The sequence below is a fragment of the Elgaria multicarinata genome, chromosome 10 (assembly GCF_023053635.1).
Source record: "Elgaria multicarinata webbii isolate HBS135686 ecotype San Diego chromosome 10, rElgMul1.1.pri, whole genome shotgun sequence".
Lineage (NCBI taxonomy): Eukaryota > Metazoa > Chordata > Lepidosauria > Squamata > Anguidae > Elgaria > Elgaria multicarinata.
The window spans coordinates 18,061,522-18,079,474 of NC_086180.1; the positions used below are offsets into that span (position 1 = coordinate 18,061,522).

The 17,953-nt window shown below is 43.7% G+C and overlaps 1 protein-coding gene across 4 annotated transcripts in view; it reads right to left on the reverse strand.

Moving 5' to 3' along the window:
* MAPK10 (mitogen-activated protein kinase 10) overlaps positions 1–17,953 on the reverse strand; it is a 255,525-nt gene that overhangs the window by 173,512 nt on the left and 64,060 nt on the right. For all 4 annotated transcript variants that reach the window (XM_063136197.1, XM_063136201.1, XM_063136198.1 and 1 more), the window contains exon 2: positions 15,828–16,031. The gene's annotated coding sequence lies outside the window, so the exon portion shown is untranslated. The remainder of the gene's footprint in view (positions 1–15,827; positions 16,032–17,953) is intronic.

Below are 17,953 nucleotides of genomic sequence, written 5' to 3' on the forward strand. Positions count from 1 at the left end.
CCTCATTATTCTTTGGACTAGACATTATATGGTCGAAATGGTTGGCAGACAGAATTTGTAAACTGGAGCCAGACTGATTCTGGAGAGCATAATATGGATATAAAACACAGTGGCATTAGAGCATATGCACAAAGGGCAATTACATAGACTTCCTGGGGATTAGTGCTATAAAGTATAAGCCCCTTAAAGTATATTCTGATGGCAGCAATGGAAGATCAATTCACGTGGATGATTTATCTCTTCATTCATGTATAGTCATGGTGGTTCAAGACTTGCAAACAAGGGTCCCAAGCAGCAATAGGAGCAGAGAAAATAGGAAATGCCACAGGACGTCCTTTATGAAGAGGGTATTTCCTGTCATGGGAAACAACCTCAAATCTTTCAAAGGGAGGGGTGGGGATGATTGTAAGGTTTATTAGGTGTGTACAAGAATTCAGGTCATCTAATTGTAGATTAGCCTGAGAAGCAGTGAACAAGTAAGAGCGAAAGTACATGAGACGCACAGGTATACAAAATATTCCCCAACTTTTAAAAAAAAATAAAATTGAAAATCATATGCTAAGTAGAGTACTGACAGAGAGAAGTCCTGGCAGGGGTGAGAGGCTGCTAAACTCTTTCCCCTCAGGATGGTTTTTCTGCTCAAAATTGTCCCTAAACTGCCTTTCCCTTCTCAGAGAAAAAGATACAGGTCCTCATATATTTCTCCGACAGTAATAAGAGCAGCTTGAGGGAATTGATTTTGAGCCAGAAAACACACTGTGGAGGAGGGTTGATCTCCATTCTTGATCTCCATTCAAGATTACAGCCTCCCATTCCTGCTTTCAACATTGGGGAGAAGTTACTTGCCTGTAATCTGTAGTCTGACCCTGAGTAAGAAAGGATTTGAACCCATAATGTCTAATATCCTATCCACTAAACCACCTCATCTCTAAACACACTGGTTTTACTCAGGGAATATCCACATATCCACATATGGATCTGTTCAACTGAACTGGTTGTACAGTAAATCTGGCCAGTTAGGTCAATTGGCCTGAGCATGGTTCTTATAATGCCAAAGTTCCAGGTTAGATCCTTTTAGGAGACCTATTTAGGGGAGGGATGATAGCTCATTGTCCAAGCGCATGCTTTATATGGGTAAGGTCCATAGTTAAATTCCTAGTATCTCCACTAGAAGCATCAGAGTAGCCTTTTCCAAACTTGGGTCCCCAGATGTTGTTTGACTACAACCCTATCATTCCCAGCCAGCAATAGTCAGAAATGATGAATGAGAGCGACTTTCAGTCCAAGTAGATGGTACTAGTTAAAATGGACAAATACTTTGATTGGGTATAAGGCAGGTTCCTGTGTTCCAGAACAGAAATATAGAAGATCAAGATTGGTTGGACTTGGCAAAGGCAGGGGATGTACATTAGTAGTGAGAAGGCATCAGTATGTGCACTGATGGGGAGTGTTGCCCTCGGCTGCCTGTCACTTCTGGCAAGTCAACCCAAATCATTGTTTACAATGCAACTCTTTATTGCAGCAGATCAATTTACACAAATCAGCTTTCCAGAGTTTCCTGGCAGAATTTACAGCATTTATAATTCCCAATAAAGCAAATAGCTTGTACAAAAGCTATTGGCACACTGCTTGGATCAAGAAACAGTCTCAAGGCTAGAATTCATTCAGAGTCATAATCCCAGCAACAAATTGCAAGTCAAATTCTTACATTACAAAGTCACAGCAGACAAGAATTCAGATTCACAATAAATCCAGGCAAGAAAGTATTTTGAGCAGTAGAGACATTTTTAGCAACAGCTTTTGAGCCTGTACACAGGTTTAATTACAGGGGAGGTGCTGCTAGAGGCCATCTTCTGATGATCTATCCCAACAAGGAAATCAAGCCTTAAGCCAGCAGAAGGTAAGATAGCTTCTCTGTTCCTCCCTCTTGAGTTGACATCTCAACATGGGTGGCATTCCCCAAACCTCCTCCCCTTCAGATTCCTCCCCCTGCCCAGTTCACATATTCCTAGGATGTAGATCAGAGGTTTGGCATAAAGCCTTATATTGTAGCTGGGGCCCAAAAGGAGTTTCACTCTTCTTTGGAATATAATTGGATGGGAAGTCAGGCTGTGCCAAGCCTTGAGCTTTCCACGTCTGTATTGGATTCTAAATCACCCTGGTCTGATTCTGAATCAGATGCTGGTCCCAAAATAGTAGGGCAAATAGTGGCACTTGGTCTAGGCCCTACAGGGAGAGAGGAACCTAGAGGTCCATCAAGAGAAAGGGTAACTTTGTACATGTGTTTAAACACACAAAATACCACAAAGAGGTATTATTGGGAAACTCTTCAGAGGTACTTTCCAGTACAATGTTTTAAAGCAAGCTACTTATATACATTGGGTGAGAAATTCGTTGTTTGCATTTCAATGCAAACTTACAAAATTCACACTTTCCGAATCGAAACACGAACTGCAGTGCTTGAATCTGTACATTTCCAGTTTGCAATACAGTTCACAAAAATAAGTGTACAAAAATATGTACTTGCACAGAACCACTTTATTCAATGGAAAATGTGTGCATTTGCAGTAGTGCCCACCATAATGTGTACATTTGTGAGAAATACGTACAAAAATGTGTATATTTTTAAAATCACACTTTGACCCACAATCAGAATAGAATGAACTTGGCACTGGAAAAATATAAACCTGAATAAAACTTAGTTTGATAGCTTCCCCCATCCCTAGTTTCTTACATGTGTTTAGCATATGATACACTATGCATATAATCACATTTAGCATGCTAAGCATAAAAGAGAAGCCATACCCTAATTCCTAATTCCTAAAATTCCTTTTAGGAATTAGGGTAGCAGAAACTGGAAAAGAGAAAAGTAGTAGTGCAAGTGAGGCTGAGTGGCGACTTCTGGATTTTTGTTTCATGTAGGAACATACAGATTTTGTTAAATCCGTTACACCTGTTTCACAGATTGTCAAGAGTCTTGTGTTCCATTGTCCACTCATTGGCAGAATTGAAATATACCAGAATTTCATTCTACTTGCACTAATGTGCAGTAGTTAATGAGAAATAGCATATTGCTGCTAATGCGAATTAGCGCAAATCCCCCAGCCCACCCCCAAAAATGGAAAAAATGTCTGCAAGTCCACCAAATCTTCATGACACTGGAAAAGCTGGTCTGTTGTGGAATCCACAGATCAGATTCATAGAAACCGAGTCTCATTTGGATCTGCTGTGGATTTCAGCAGCATCCTTAGCTTCAGGAAAGATCTGGGACATAGTTGTTCCCTGACCCTTCTTCTTGTTACATGTTGGTGCTAGCTACTACCTGAATGTCCGCTTTAGTTATGACCTGGCAAAGATAATTTTAAGGCAAAAATTCAGAGCTCCAGTCTATCATGCCGAAGTCTCTTGAACTCTTTTAATAACAAAGTCAACATATTTAACAACTGGATTTGTTTAATGAAACACGGTAGCTTGTTTATTACCTGAGCCTGAAGAGTTATGAGGCCATAAATATATATTAAGCAATTTTATTGGGACAACTTAATTACATTAAAATATCACTATAGAATTTTCTGGTTGAATCACATGACGTGAGATATTTCCATATCCTGCACTACATCAGACTTTATGGATTAATTTCGGCTGAGGCTCGGGGGACGTGCCCCATCTGACTGCTAACGGGCTCACTCTTGCATGTTTTCTAGAAAGGACTCAGAGGACATAATGCCAACCTTTGCTGTGGGGTGTTTAGCTGAGTTTCTGCCTGCTGGTGGTCTTTCAGACAAGGGACCTTACTTCAGCAGCAGCTGGAACCTTCGTTGTCCCACAGGTAACTGCCTTCTGGGTGTTTCTGGCCCCCAGGTTTTCCTTCCTATCATGTCACTGTTCCCTTGCTCATCTCACCTGACTCCATTTTATCTCCCACCATGACAGGGGTGATGCAAATCTGAGCATCCACCTCACAGGCACCTGCAGGTCACTACTACACAGGCTGATACAGAAAGAAGGGGACTTCCTTTCCATCTGTGAGCGAATGTAAAAAGTAATTCTAAGTTGGGATCTGGGGGTGTGAAATGGCAGATAATCTGCCACTTCCAAAGTCCTGCCAACTTGTGCCAGCCAGAGTAGGAGGTGGGGTGGGTTTACCTGAAAACAGACCATTCTTACTGTTTTGATTTTTCCTCCTATTGAAACCAGGGGTGGGGGGAATTATCTACACTGGGCAGTATTCAATACTGCCGCTGGGCTCCCATTCATTCTGTTTCATTTTGTTAGCAGTTCAAAAAGCAAGCCTGGAAACAAGTGGAAATACTTGTTTCCAGATTGGGACAGGTCAGCAGAACTTCCTTCTGTAATCCCCACTGTCCTGCCCACTTCTGGAAACTAGCATTGGATACTTCTTTAAGTGCTAGCTCTCCATTACACTATCAGCAGGTCCTGCTGACATGTGGGCATACTTGGATACTGCCCAATAGCTCCAAGCTGGCATAATTGATAGTGTGAAATAAAACTGGAGAACATCCAAAATGGAATAAGGAGACAAAGTCTCGGGATGCTGAAAAAAAATAGTTTTATTCCAAGAAGTAGCCCTACGTGTTTCAGCCTTGAGTATGGGCCTTCTCCAGGCATCAGTTTTTTTAAAATAAATGCCTGCAGACCTCTCTGAAAAATGATGAATCTATTTTCTCACTGTGTGCAAGGCATTATTGATGCTAGCCTTTATCACTGTACTGTTTTTAGTGCAGGACAAAACCCTAGAAAGTATGAAAAAACAAGAAAATATCCCTGGGCCACATCCAAAGTGCTTTTCCTTCGCCACTAAATGACCACAAACAGTTTGTGTGATTTTTATTCTCCACGAAAAGTGTTTACCAACAGCCATAGAGAAAACAGGCACTTCCTATTTAGAATTCAGAGCAGAGAATCATGGGATAGCTCTATGTCATGGGTTGGCAACCTTTTTGGGCCATGAGCACTTTTGGCAATTGAAGAAACTGTTCTGTGCACTGCCACAAAATGGCTGCCATCGGAGGCATGGCAAAAGACAAGTAGCCTGCCCAAGAGACTGAATATAACTCAGAGGTGGGATATTTATTATTATTATTATTATTATTATTATTATTATTATTATTATTATTTGTTTTATTAAAACATTTGTATCCCACCCTATATCACTGGGATCTCAGGCTGGCGTACAGATAAAATCAGAATAATGTAAAACAATAAATATACACAGCTAAAAATGTATTAAACCATTAACACACTAAAACCAGTAGAAAAGTGTAAAACCATTCAGAACAATTGAAACAATTAAAACTATGTGCCAACTTGGAGAATTTTAGCCTTCAAAGGCTTTAATAAAAGACATGTTTTAACTTGGTGCCAGTCAGGCCTCCAAAGGGAGAGTATTTCACAACCGACGTGCCAGCAAAGAAAAAGCCCTCTCCCATGTCCCACCATAACGTTTTCCGAGCAACTGGAATATGAGTCTCAACACACTAAACCACTCCTTTGAACCCACAGTTTTCAGCACCAACATAAACCTACTTCACAGCAATCCCAGTTGCTCGTAAAATAATATTTATTTTTTTAAAGTTAGAGGGGTAGGAAACCTTATTGGGCACCAAGAAAGGTGTTCAGGGGTGCATTGGAGCCCATGGGCACCATGTTGCCTACCCCTGCTCTATGTGAATTCAACCAAATGTGATACTCATTGGGGGAGTTCATACAGGACGTGTGGCATGCCATCCTGATGAAAGACTGAAACAACTGGGCATGTTTAGTCAGGAGAAGAGAAGATTGAGGGGAGACATGATAGCACTCTTCAAATACTTGAAAGGTTGTCACAGAGAGAAGGGGCAGGATCTCTTCTCAATCATCCCAGAGTGCCAGACACAGAATAATGGGCTCAAGTCAAAGGAAGCAAGATTCCAGCTGGACATCAGGAAAAAATTCCTGACTGTTAGAGCAGTATGACAATGGACCCAGTTACCTAGGGAGGTTGTGGACTCTCCCACACTAGAGGCATTCAAGGGGCAGCTGGGCAACCATCTGTCAGGTATGCTTTAGGGTGAATTCCTGCATTGAGCGGGGGGTTGGACTCAATGGCCTTATAGGCCCCTTCCAACTCTACCATTTATTATTTATTACATTACATTATTCTATGATTCTGTGAATAACTCATAGACCAGTACAGAATCAAATGCATATGATCAGTCTGAAGGCACACAATGCAGCTGTAGAGCAGAGCTTCAGCACTCCCAGCCTGCTGAGTTTTCCGGGTGGGAGAGATGGCCAGGGAAACATTTAGGGTGGCCGCTTGCTCACAGCCAAAAAAAGAGGAAAGGCATCATCATAAAAGAGGACAAAGAGCTGACAGACTTGCACATAATTTGCATGGGCAAATTATGGTACGGATGGATGTACCTTTAGAAACAATGACTATAGTGTAAAGAGAAATGCAATACACTTTGTGTTTAATGCTCAGTCTATTGTCCAGGGGCTAACAGCTGATGGACAACTTCATCACCCCAGCTCTACTTTCTTAGGATTCTTGACCTTTAAACTGAACGTGGACTGGAATGCCATTCAAATACAGCAAGGATGGTCAACTTCTGGCCCTCTAGATATTTTGGCTTACAACTTCCATCAGCCCTACAGCCAACACAGCCATTGGTAAGCAATGATGAGAGCTATAGGCCAAAGCAACTGGAGGGCCAGGTATTGACCATCCCTGAAATAAAGGATGCCTTCAAAAAGAGAACTGTCCTCTGTAAAGTAGGATGCATGACCACACTACAAATATATATGTATACGCTCATCTGAGTTCCTCCGAGGAAAATAGGTTCTAAGTACTATACTCCACTTTAGGATTATTTTATGAAAAGCAAGTAATATACTAAATTAATTAATTATATGAAATAAAATAATTAAGCAGGGCAGGCCACCAGGCAGCCTGTGAACCATTTGCTGTTTTGTATGGGGTGGGTGGGGAAACCCAGTTATTGAATCAGGTGAAGAATTTGTTGTTGTTGACATTATTGAGAATATAAGAAGATAAAGGTGCCATATCAGACCAAAGGGCTACCTAGCCCAGCATTCTGTTCCTGCAGTGGCAAACCAGCTTCCTCTGGGAAGCCAGCAAGGCAGAACATAAGTGCAACAGTACCTTTCCACACGTGCCCCTGCAAGCAGCATACAGAGTCATACTGCCTCTGATACTGGAAGTAAAATATAGCCATCATGACTAGGAACCATTGGTAATCTAATCCTGTTGCTGCTGCTGTTTTAAAGGAAATGGAGAACATGCATTTCAAACTTTCTTCCATTTTCATGACTTATCCATTTATTTCTTGCATTACAGTTTGGCATTTTTCCAACAAAGTTATCCTAATGTCTCATTTGGAAGGGCCAGCGGCAACCCCAGTCCCTAGCTGTCGTCAAAATGTCATCAGCTGTTTCAATTAAAAATGAGTCTGAAGAATAATATTTATATTTAGCAGTACATTGTGGATTTGAAGGTTACCCAAAGGAAATATCACCCCTGTCTCTATTTGGGTTTTAAATGTTACCAGTTAATTACCAGTTTTTGCGATAAGGGAGCTTTGGGGCTGCTCGTATTTCCATTCATATCAACAATAAAGGTCTATGTCTCTGATCATGCCTTTAAGAGGAGCAAAGAAACTTCAGCTTGCTATGGAAAAAGGCTTTGAAGGGACTTCCACCTGCTGTGCCTTTCTATCCTTGGGGACCAGAATAGGAGGACGGGGGAAAGGGTAGGTGGGAGAATTGTGCCACTTCTTGCATTCTTTTGAACAATCCTTTGAGAGGTTCCAATGTTAGAACAGCCTTCCTCAACCTGGTGCGCTCCTGATAAGTTGGACTACAACACTCATTATCCCTAGCCAATATGGGTTGGAGAAGATTGGCTTAGAACATTTGAAGGGGGATTCATTTGTGTAATGAGCAGTCTCCTTTTCACCTCTTCTTGATTTTATCTACTCTGACTACATTAAAAAAAACTAGAGACGGGGGTGATAAACTCTTCTTTAATCTGCACTTTTTTTCTAAACTGAATACATTTAGAAAGAACCATGGAGAAAGGACTTATCATAGACCAGGACCCCAAATTATCATCTTCAGAGGATTTTGCTTCCTTGTCCTCCAAGGAGGATCCAGAGTTAAGAGCCTAGGAAAAGGTTTGTTCACAAAAAGGCACCACAGGACTTTCTAGGGGACTACCCAGTATGTAGTCCCCTAGAAAGACTTCAGGAGATGGTTCCCCTGCATTCAGAGGTGTGCCACAAATCATCTCATCACAGCTTAAGGTTGCTAAAACAGGCCAGACCCCTTTAAAAGGCAACACCTTGATTAATGGAGAGGTGGAGCAAACCAGGCTCAAGGCACACAGCTTCCTTCATAAGGCTCAGTCTTGAAGTGTTCCTTGTTGGAGCAATATACAGACAACCCAGCAGGCTTCTAGCAACACTTGGAGCTTTCCATGGTGCTGATCTTTCCTGTCTTGCTTCCCTGAGGCTACTGACCCCTGCTAAAGATTGGACCATAAGAGAACCCTGCAACCCAGCCTACATGACAGAACCTCATCTGAACTCAGGGCCTGAAATGGTACTGGAGCTGCTGCCAGCTACTGCATCCTGACCCCATTGTGAACTTTTTATCCTTGGCTGCCAAGATCGGGAGGTGTAGTGGTGCAATCAGAATTGGGGCCTAGTCCAATACCGCTTTCAGAAATCAAGTATGAGGCCTGTATGAGCAACTGACTCACTTTCATAAGATTCTCCAGAATATAATACTGGGACAGAGAAATCTATTGTCTAACTCAGTCTCTGGTATCTTGATATGTTTTCATAAGTATCTTCAGTAGCTAGTTTCTAAAACCATGCTTGGCAATTATACTTCCTTTGGAGCCATTCTGAGGAAGCCACAGCTACGGATATTGCCAAGGAGTCACATATAAACTGTTTTGCAAGCATATATGGAGGAACATAGGAAGCTGCCTTATTCAGAGTTAGACCATTGGTCCAGCCAACTCAGTATTCTCCCTACTTGGAGGTGCTGAGGATGGAACCTGGGACCTTCCTCAGGTTCTACCACTGCATGCTCTACCATTGAGCTACAGTCCTTCCCAACAGTGCGGCAATTCCTGTTTTAGAACAGGGCAGGCTAGCAGTAAGCTTTGCTTTGGTGGAACTGTAGTAAATAAATACAGAACGTAAAAGCACAGCTAAATGCAGTCAAATCCAGAGTCAACAACTCTTGATGAACACAGGCAGCTTCCATGAAAAAGAAGGAAGCTTGGACGGCTCTGTTTTCTTTGAAACTGAGAACCTGGATAACATGTCAAGTAACTAATCAGAATCCCACCATAAGACAAAGGATGTTTACTCTTGCATGGCAGATGACTTAACAAAAGATAATTGGCCACAATTCATTCCTGCCATTTCCTGATCAAATATTCCACACAGAGGCCTGGCAATATACGTTCCAGTGGAGCAAAGAGGAAATAGACCAAATCCATACTATCTGCACTGTTAAAACGTTGTAACGCAACTCTGCAATGCAGCAAACCAGACCTTTCCATACAAAGAGTTGCATTTCTCTTCTCTTTTGTTTTCCTTTTGTAGAATGATTCCCATTATTGTTACTACCTTCTCAAAGCCTTATTTAGACCATTTGCCTTGAAGTATGCTCAAAAGGGCAACAAGCCAGGACACCAAAACATCCTATAGTAAGACTTGGTATTTGAATATTGCTCAGAGTGTTCCAGGCATTTTCAGTTCTATATTACCCTTTCTAATTTGCATAGCTAGAACTAGGGATGATGTAGAAATCCACCACGGACCTGAGTGAGGCCAGATTCCTGGGCAGTCTGCAACTGACTAGCTCTCCCTGCTGGATTTTGGGCATGTTTTTTTCTCTTTAAATAGGGCAAGATATACCAATTGCAGCCACAGTCAATCTTGCTCTCTTTACAGATGGGGGAAAAACACACGAAATCCAGAGGATGCGCCAGGGCTCTGGGGAAATCTGCTGACCCAGGAGGGCCAGAATTCCCAGTAATAGAACACACACACACACACACACACACACACACACACACACACACACCAGACATTTGTGTGGGGGGGGGAGGGTCATACATCCCTAGCTAGGACTGCAATCTTTTTTGGAGCGAAAATTCGCACCCAAATTGCAAATGCTGCTTGCAGCTCTTTGTTTCTTCCTCATTGTTTGTAGGACCTCTAGTAAGAGTGCTCAACTCTATTTTTTATTTAGGATAGCTATATCCCACCTTGGAAATCAAGGTTGTATATGTGGGGTGCCTAGGCCATCTCCCATCCCGGCAGTGACCAGGCCTGGACCTGCTTAGCTTCAGCAAAATGGCTACACCATGTACCCTCAAACCACCCTCAAAGTACTCAACAATCTTTGGTTGTCCAAATATTTCTTCGGCTTGCAGTATCCCTCTGCCATTCATGAGAAAGCTTTTTAGAAAGAAGGCAAATAAAGCATTCTCCAGAGACCTGAGTCCACAGGCACAAACTCTTCCACATGCTACAGTACCCTTCATGCACCCATGTGCAATTGTTCCCCTTCCCCACATATGGCTCAGCTTCTTGCACTTGCGCTTGGCATTCATGCACAAAACGACACAAGCTGTTCATCCGCTTCCACTGACAGCCCTTTGAATCCGGGCCATGGGCGATTTTTTTGAGCCTGCGTGCCGACTATAGGAAAGGCGATACCTTTTATGGGACCAGCATCTGGTGGAGTGTAGAAGTAGGCAGCATTTCAAATGACACTGTTCTTCTGCCAGGCAGTCATAGAAAAGCTACCCTCTTCCATGTCACAAGCAAGACAAAGACAAACATCTTTTACCTTGCCTCCGGCATATCATAGCTCAAAAAAAAAAAAAATCCGCCACCACCCTGAAAACTATTTTTAGCAGACAACAGCCTGTCATTACAGTTTGCTCAGCACGTATCTAACTGAAAAGGATTTACGAAGAGACTATCACTAGCATATGAGGTTTTACAGCTGCTAATAATACACCTCCAAAATCCATGCATGATCTTACAGACTTCTGATGCTCAGGGGGCAAAACAAGGTACAATGGCCATCTTTCCAGCTTGCGGTGGCCATGTGAATGTTCTACATCTGTGGTTTTTGAAGTGCAAAACTCAACGCATAGGTTACCCAAATAGCATGATAGTGAACTCTAGTCCCATGCTGATCCACTAACCTCCATAGAGAAGGTACATGTAGGAAAAGAAAAAGAGTTCTTCTCCTGCCAGTGGGAACCTCTCCCAGGATGAGAGCAGCAAAGTTGGAATAAGAAGAAACCACATCATTTGGCCAGAAACCACATCATTTGGCCAGTCTCACGTGGTTGCTCTCAGCAGGTGTTACTGGAGCAAGATGGGATAAATCCCAAGAAAAAAGGGGGATATTCCATAACTTATGAATTGGGCTGGGAAACAATCTCCCTTAGTGTTATGAGTCAGCCCTGGCCAGAAAGTCTCCACCTGGCCAAAGGTCTCATGAAACTCCACAACTCCAGCATTCCCATAGACAACCCTCATACCACTGAAGAGGCCACACAGGCCCTTCAGCTTCAGGGGTCCTTGAGATACCTGTGGGGAGAGTCCCTGGTTATGTCACCTCTCCTTACCCTGGAATTCAGAACAGAAATCTGAGTGACCATCCAGCCCTAGAGAGGATTGACCCCAAAGACAGCAGGGGCAGGGAGCCTCTCACCGGCAAAGCACATGCTTGAGAACCCAAAGAAACTGGGCTACTCAGGAGTAAGAGGGTCCATCAGAAGTAGGAGGCTCCTCGAGAGTAGGGAAATCCTTAGGAGTAGGAAGGCTAGTGGTTTAGGTTAACTATGGCAGCTGCTGGATCTGGGCTAGGCTCTGAAGAGCAGGCTACATACGCCATCCAATTCTAGCCTGTCCTGTCATTCCTTGTACTAGCGGTGTGCTCAGGACCCTTAGGCAGGGAAGATAGCTTCCACCTGGATTTGACTGTGAGAGCCAGTATACCCAAACACCCAAGGAGGGATCAGAGAACTGCTGCTGATGCAAATGATTAATAAGAAGCTAAGCATCTTAAGAAGATTACTAGGTGGAGCTTTCAGGGTGTCAAATGCAATCTAAAGAGTCTAAGTAAATTTGACATGAATTATCCTTGCGTCTGCTCTGTTCTAGGCCTGAGCTCTTTCCTGCCCAGGGTTTTGGGGTTCACCTGATTTGGGGGGAGGGGACATTTCAAGCAACCACTGAAATGGGACAAAAGGGTATCCAGGGATGGGCTGCATAAAGTGCTTTGTGCCTTTTGGGTGGGGGAGTGGTGTGGTTTACAATGCAGATACAACTTCCTCCTCTGCTTTTGTTCTCTGCCAGAGGTTTGGGAAGGCCCTCGAGCAAGATGCCTTCAGTGGTCCCCAGTTAAGGTGGCCATGTGCCGCCTTTTACAGAGGACAGTCTTCTATTTGAAGGGCTGCCAGAGGACTGACCTGTTTCAGGGGCTGTGCTGTCCATTTCCGGTTTAAAGATCCAGAACCATAAGAAGGGAGAGCGACAGGAGCCTTGGAGTTACCCATCGATAACTAGCACCTGGGTAGCACGGAGGTCATCCTGATTACAGTCTCCTGCACTATGGTGAGGTTGACTGTATTTCTATTTCGATTAGAATTGTTTCTAAATTTGCATCTTCACATTAGCAAATGCCAATTTTATGCTACTTTTGGACCTATATTTTGGGTGATGCATAGGTGGCCACCCTATCCCCTCGCTTCCTTCCTGTCATTGCCCCTTGGCTTTCTCTCTGCCCATGGTTATAATCCCCACCACTGCCCAGAGAGAAAGGGCAGACAACTCGGCAGGCCATGACAGATCCTGTTCCTTTCTTTGCTGGTGCTCTCCCTCTGGGTCTTTGGGACAGAACCGGGGGACAGATGGCAACAGGAAAAGCAACAGGCCCAGGGTTCTTTGGTGGTCTATATTGAGTCTAGTAAAGGCTGGGGGCTCCAATGTCAGTGGGGCAGTGAATCCACCCTGGAATTCAGTCAGGATCAGGCTAAAGGAGCTAGCCAAGGTGCTGAACTCATTTGGTGTTAGGGCTCAGCTCTTTGGATAGCGCCTTTCGAGTTCTGACTGGTTCTGGCTGAAACCCAAAGCGGATTCACTACCCCACTGCTATTGGAGCTGCCAGTGGGTTCCCTCAGCGGTCCAGGCCTTTACAGGTGCCCAACATAGCTGTCCCCTGATGCTGTCCCTGCAAAGCCACAGGCTCTGCTAAAAGTTTCTACAGTAGACACATTGCTCTGGCCACTAGCAACTTCTGAACGTAAAAAAAATAAAAACCATTGCCACGGTCAGCCCACCCCCTTCCGCCTAAACCTATAGGGTGCTCCCCAAATAGCTGGGGGGGGGCACAAATGTGCAAACATTGTGGCCAATTGGGGGAGGCCGGGTTTCTGTTTGGGCCTATCCCGTTCACATATCAAGCAGGGGAGTGAGGGGGGTGGGTGTGCACATCTTACTTTGAACCAGAGTTGCTGAATCTCTTTCACTTTCAGAGCAGCTCTGGATGCTGCGTTTCAGTGGTGGGTGGAGTCAAAGGCAAAACGGGAGGGGGGACAAAAATACAAATAAATAAATAAAATACCAGCATATTTTAGCTTCAAGCTCTTATTGCCAGTAACTGAACTTTGGGAAAGGCATTTCGGTATTTTAGAATGGGGGGAAATTGCACAAACATTGAGAATTGGGGGAAAGGGGGTGCGAAAGCCTCATGACTATCTGGAGATCCCTAGGAGGGCATATTTGGGGGCCCCCAGGTAGCTTGGGCAAGCTATTTTCTCCATGAGCCCCTGCCAAAGGAAGTGAGGTGGGTAGCTACGAGGAGGAGGGCCTTTTCTGCTGTGGCACCCTAGCTGTTGAATGATCTCCCTAGAAAGGTTCACCTGGCACCTACGTTGTACTCCTTTCAGCCAGGTAAGAATGTCCTCCCCCCCCACCCCCAGTATTTTAGCAAATTTCTATCGTAGTCTTTTAACTCTGCTGTTTTAAATCTGAATTCTAAATCTCTGCATTGCTGCTCAGTATTACTCTGGTTGTGCTTTTGTATTGTGATTTTAAGCTTTCTTACTATATTTTATCCTGGTTTATTTTTTGTGAACTGCCCAGAGAGCTTTGGCGATTGGGCATTATAAAAATGAAATAAATAATTAAATGCCTTCACTGCCCCTCCTCCTCCTGAGTAAGCTTACCTCCTCATTGCTGCCTTGTCCCTCTGACCCAATCCACCCTGGGCCAAGTGAATGGAAGCTGCTGCAAGGGATAGGCGGACGGCCAGAGATAGGGAAGAGGGGTAGGAGCAGGCTGGGGGAGCTCTGGAGGTTGGCAGTGGAGTGAAACCCCTCTGGAGTATAGAAATCAGCGGGTGGAACATAGGAAGCTGCGTTATACTGAGTTGGTCCATCTAGCCCAGTATTGTCGACTCTGACTGGCAGCAACTTCCCAGAGTTTCAGGTGGGATTCTCTCCTCGCCCTACCTGGAGAAGCTGGGAATCGAACCTGGGACCTTCTTCATGCAAAGCATGTGCTCTATCAAACTAACCTATGTCTCCCACGAAGTTGTCCATGGGGTGCCTGATTTCAAACCTGGCCCTGAGTCTAGCTTTGTCCTCAGCCTGACAGCAAGCTGGTTCCTCTGTATTCCTGTGCACCATGAACCTTAGGTAGAAATCAAAGCTCCATCCTTAAGAGGCCAATACGAGCTAGAGGATGCAATGGCTCGGCTTCCATTCCTGTGTACGGCCATGCCACCGCAACCACCACCACCACCAGAGTGCCCTTAGTCCCCCTAGTTTGGCAGGCAGCCTGGGATGGAATCGCCCGCTAAATACTTTTATGCAATTTTCTTGTTGTGCAATATAGAAATACTGATTGATTGACCAGCCTGTAATAAATCAAGCTACTCTGGAATTCTGGCTAGAATCAAGGACTAGAAAGTGGTTTGTTTGCAACTCCCTCGTAATCTCAATTTGTTGGAGCACTCAAGTATCCCCAATGAATGGGGTTCCTTGTGAGAATGAAAGCTAACATTGCTTGCCCCGATCTAGGTAAAAGCCTGAGTCACTTCCTGGTTTATTCCTGTTGTTACTTTTGGGGCACACAGTTCAAGATTCAGGTGCCTGAAAGCAGGAAGACCAATTCATAGGAAAATAGGAAGCTGCTTTATATCAATTCAGACTATTGGTCTATCTGTCTCACTATGGTCTACATGGTAAATGGTTCTCCTTGATTTCAGACACGGGTCTTCTAGCCCTACCTGGAAATGCCAGAGACTGAATCTGGGATCTTTTGCCTTCAAAACACATAGTCTACCACTGAGCTAGCTTCTACTCATCACCTCCTTTCTGCAAAAGAGCAATCACCTTTGTGAAGCCAGGAGGAGCACATGACATGTTTGTGGCACACAATGGTAGCACCAGATTTCAAGGGGCCTTGGCCATCTCTCCTTTAACTTCTCTCCAGAGGTGACTGAAGCCAAAAACTGCAGGCCAACACAGGCCATAGAAGTTGTGAGGGACATATTGAAAGCACACAGCACTAGGGGCTGGTTTGGAGTGGGAAGGAACAGGCTGGCACATGGAAGAGAATTGTAGAAGAAGCAGAAGAAGCAAACCAAGGAATATAAGAAGACTTAGAATTCAGTCCCAGAACAGGTGTAAATACCAAGGCAGAAGACCATACAGGCAAAAGTCACCTATATCCTTATGGGGAAAAGAAACATACCTTTGTCTCTAAAGGCAGGAACAGGAGACCTTTACAATGCTGGTGCTTGACCACCTATGGATGGGAAGACTTGAAGCTCTGCAGCTGAACGCCAGCTCCTCCGGCTGCTCTCCCTCCTTAGGTTCTCTTGTCTGCAAAGTCTCCGCTTCATCTGGAGCTCAGAGAAAAGGCAGTACAGAGAGGTTTGGATCCCCGGTTTCACACCTGCCAAACATTTGAGAAACCAAGAGAAGTTGGTGTAAGCTCCTCCACCTGACCATTCTAAAACCAACCACTACTCTCCAACTCACCAACACTACTGTTGTGGTTGGTTTTGATTATCAAGAAATATATTATTATTTATATTACCATCAACGTACATTTCAAAAATTGGTCTCCCACCTTTCTGTTATCATCCCCCAAGTTAGTTGACACTATGGGCAGACCTCAGGTTTCAGGGTCTACTTTTGTTTTTACTAGAACTTCAAGGTCCACTATCCTCTGCCCAATGGAAAATGGTGGCTCAGCGGGTGGAGCCAATTACCAGCTCCACCCCATGGGCCACACACTGGGATGACCTGCATATACAAGTACACATCTACATCTGAGGTTGGGTTGTTGTTGTTTTCAGATTGTGGGTCTTTACAGGGATCTTCTGATTAAGGGAGATCTTTTTGTTTTGCTTTTGCTATTGTTAAACAATTGGAAATCAGAAACAATCCAAGGCAAATTATAGAATGATCTCCCGGTAGAACCCAATCCATCTTCTGCCCAGCAACTAATATGTTGTTGTATGTTGTAAGCACCAGTTGCTGCTGTGCCACCAGTGGAGGCTGGTGGCTCTGAAGTTAGTGGGGCAGTGAATCCTCTCTGGGTCTCAATTAGAGCCAGTCGGAACTCTAAGGGAGGCAGTGTGGTGTAGTGGCTAAAGTGTTGGACTAGGAGTCAGGAGATCCAGGTTCTAGTACTCATTCGGCCATGGAAACCCACGGGGTAAGTTTGGGCCAGTCACTGACTCTCAGCCCAACCTACCACACAGGGTTGTTGTTGCAAGAATAAAATGGAGAGGAGGAGGATTATGTATGGTGCCTTGAGTTCCTTGGAGGAAAAAAGGCAGGATATAAATTCAATAGTAGATAAATAAATAAAATCTTTTAGAGTTCTGACTGGTTCTGACTGAAATCCAGAGCAGATTCACTGCCCTGCTGACATTGGAGCCACCAACCTCCACTGTGTCCCACTAAAACAGAGGCTTTAACAAGTGTTAAAGAAAAGGAACGAACAATTAAGTAGGGGAATAAGAATAGTAATCCTCCCTCTTCCCCCCACCCCACCAAATCATTTTGCCCCTTGCTTTCATTTCACTTTGGAGATTCAGATGAAATGCCCCCCCTCAAATTCAACCAAACCCCTAAAATGAAAGGAGACCAGAAAAATATGGGGGAAATTAGCCATAATACAAAAGCAGCAACAAAATGAATTATCTATCAAATGCTTGGAGAAATAAGATTATTGCCTGTATACCAATTCCAGCTCTAATCAAATATTTCTGAAGAAGATATTCAACAAACAGCATGTCCCCATACACATACACAGACAACACCTTTCTCTGGTCACCATCCATCTAATTGCTGAAAGTAAAAACACACCTTTTTATGTTCAGATGCCATGATGAGAACACGATGCACCCTGGCACAAGCAGGTAAATAAACTAGGAAGGGAAGAGTTTCATATCACATCTGAACCCAGGGTTATGGGCCCAAACAAGCCAGGATCAGAAGCTAGCATTAAACCAGGGTTTGTTGTTGGCTTACAAATCCTGGTTTGCTTGGCCACATTTAACCATAATCCTGGGTGCAGACATCATGGAAAGCTATCCCTTTCCTATTGTGTTTACTTGCTCACTCAGTTTTTAAATATTGCAAAGAAGGACTAATTTAAACACAAATGTAAATATTTGAAAACGTTTCAGTTCATAAATTACTTAAGTTACTTATTTTTTTTAAGTAAATTTAAGAAAAAAGGACAAGAGGTATTCTTGCAGGGATATGGTAGCTCATTTGAAGTTTATGTAGGCATATATATATATATATATATATATATATATATATATATATATATATATATATTCTATTAACTGATTGTGC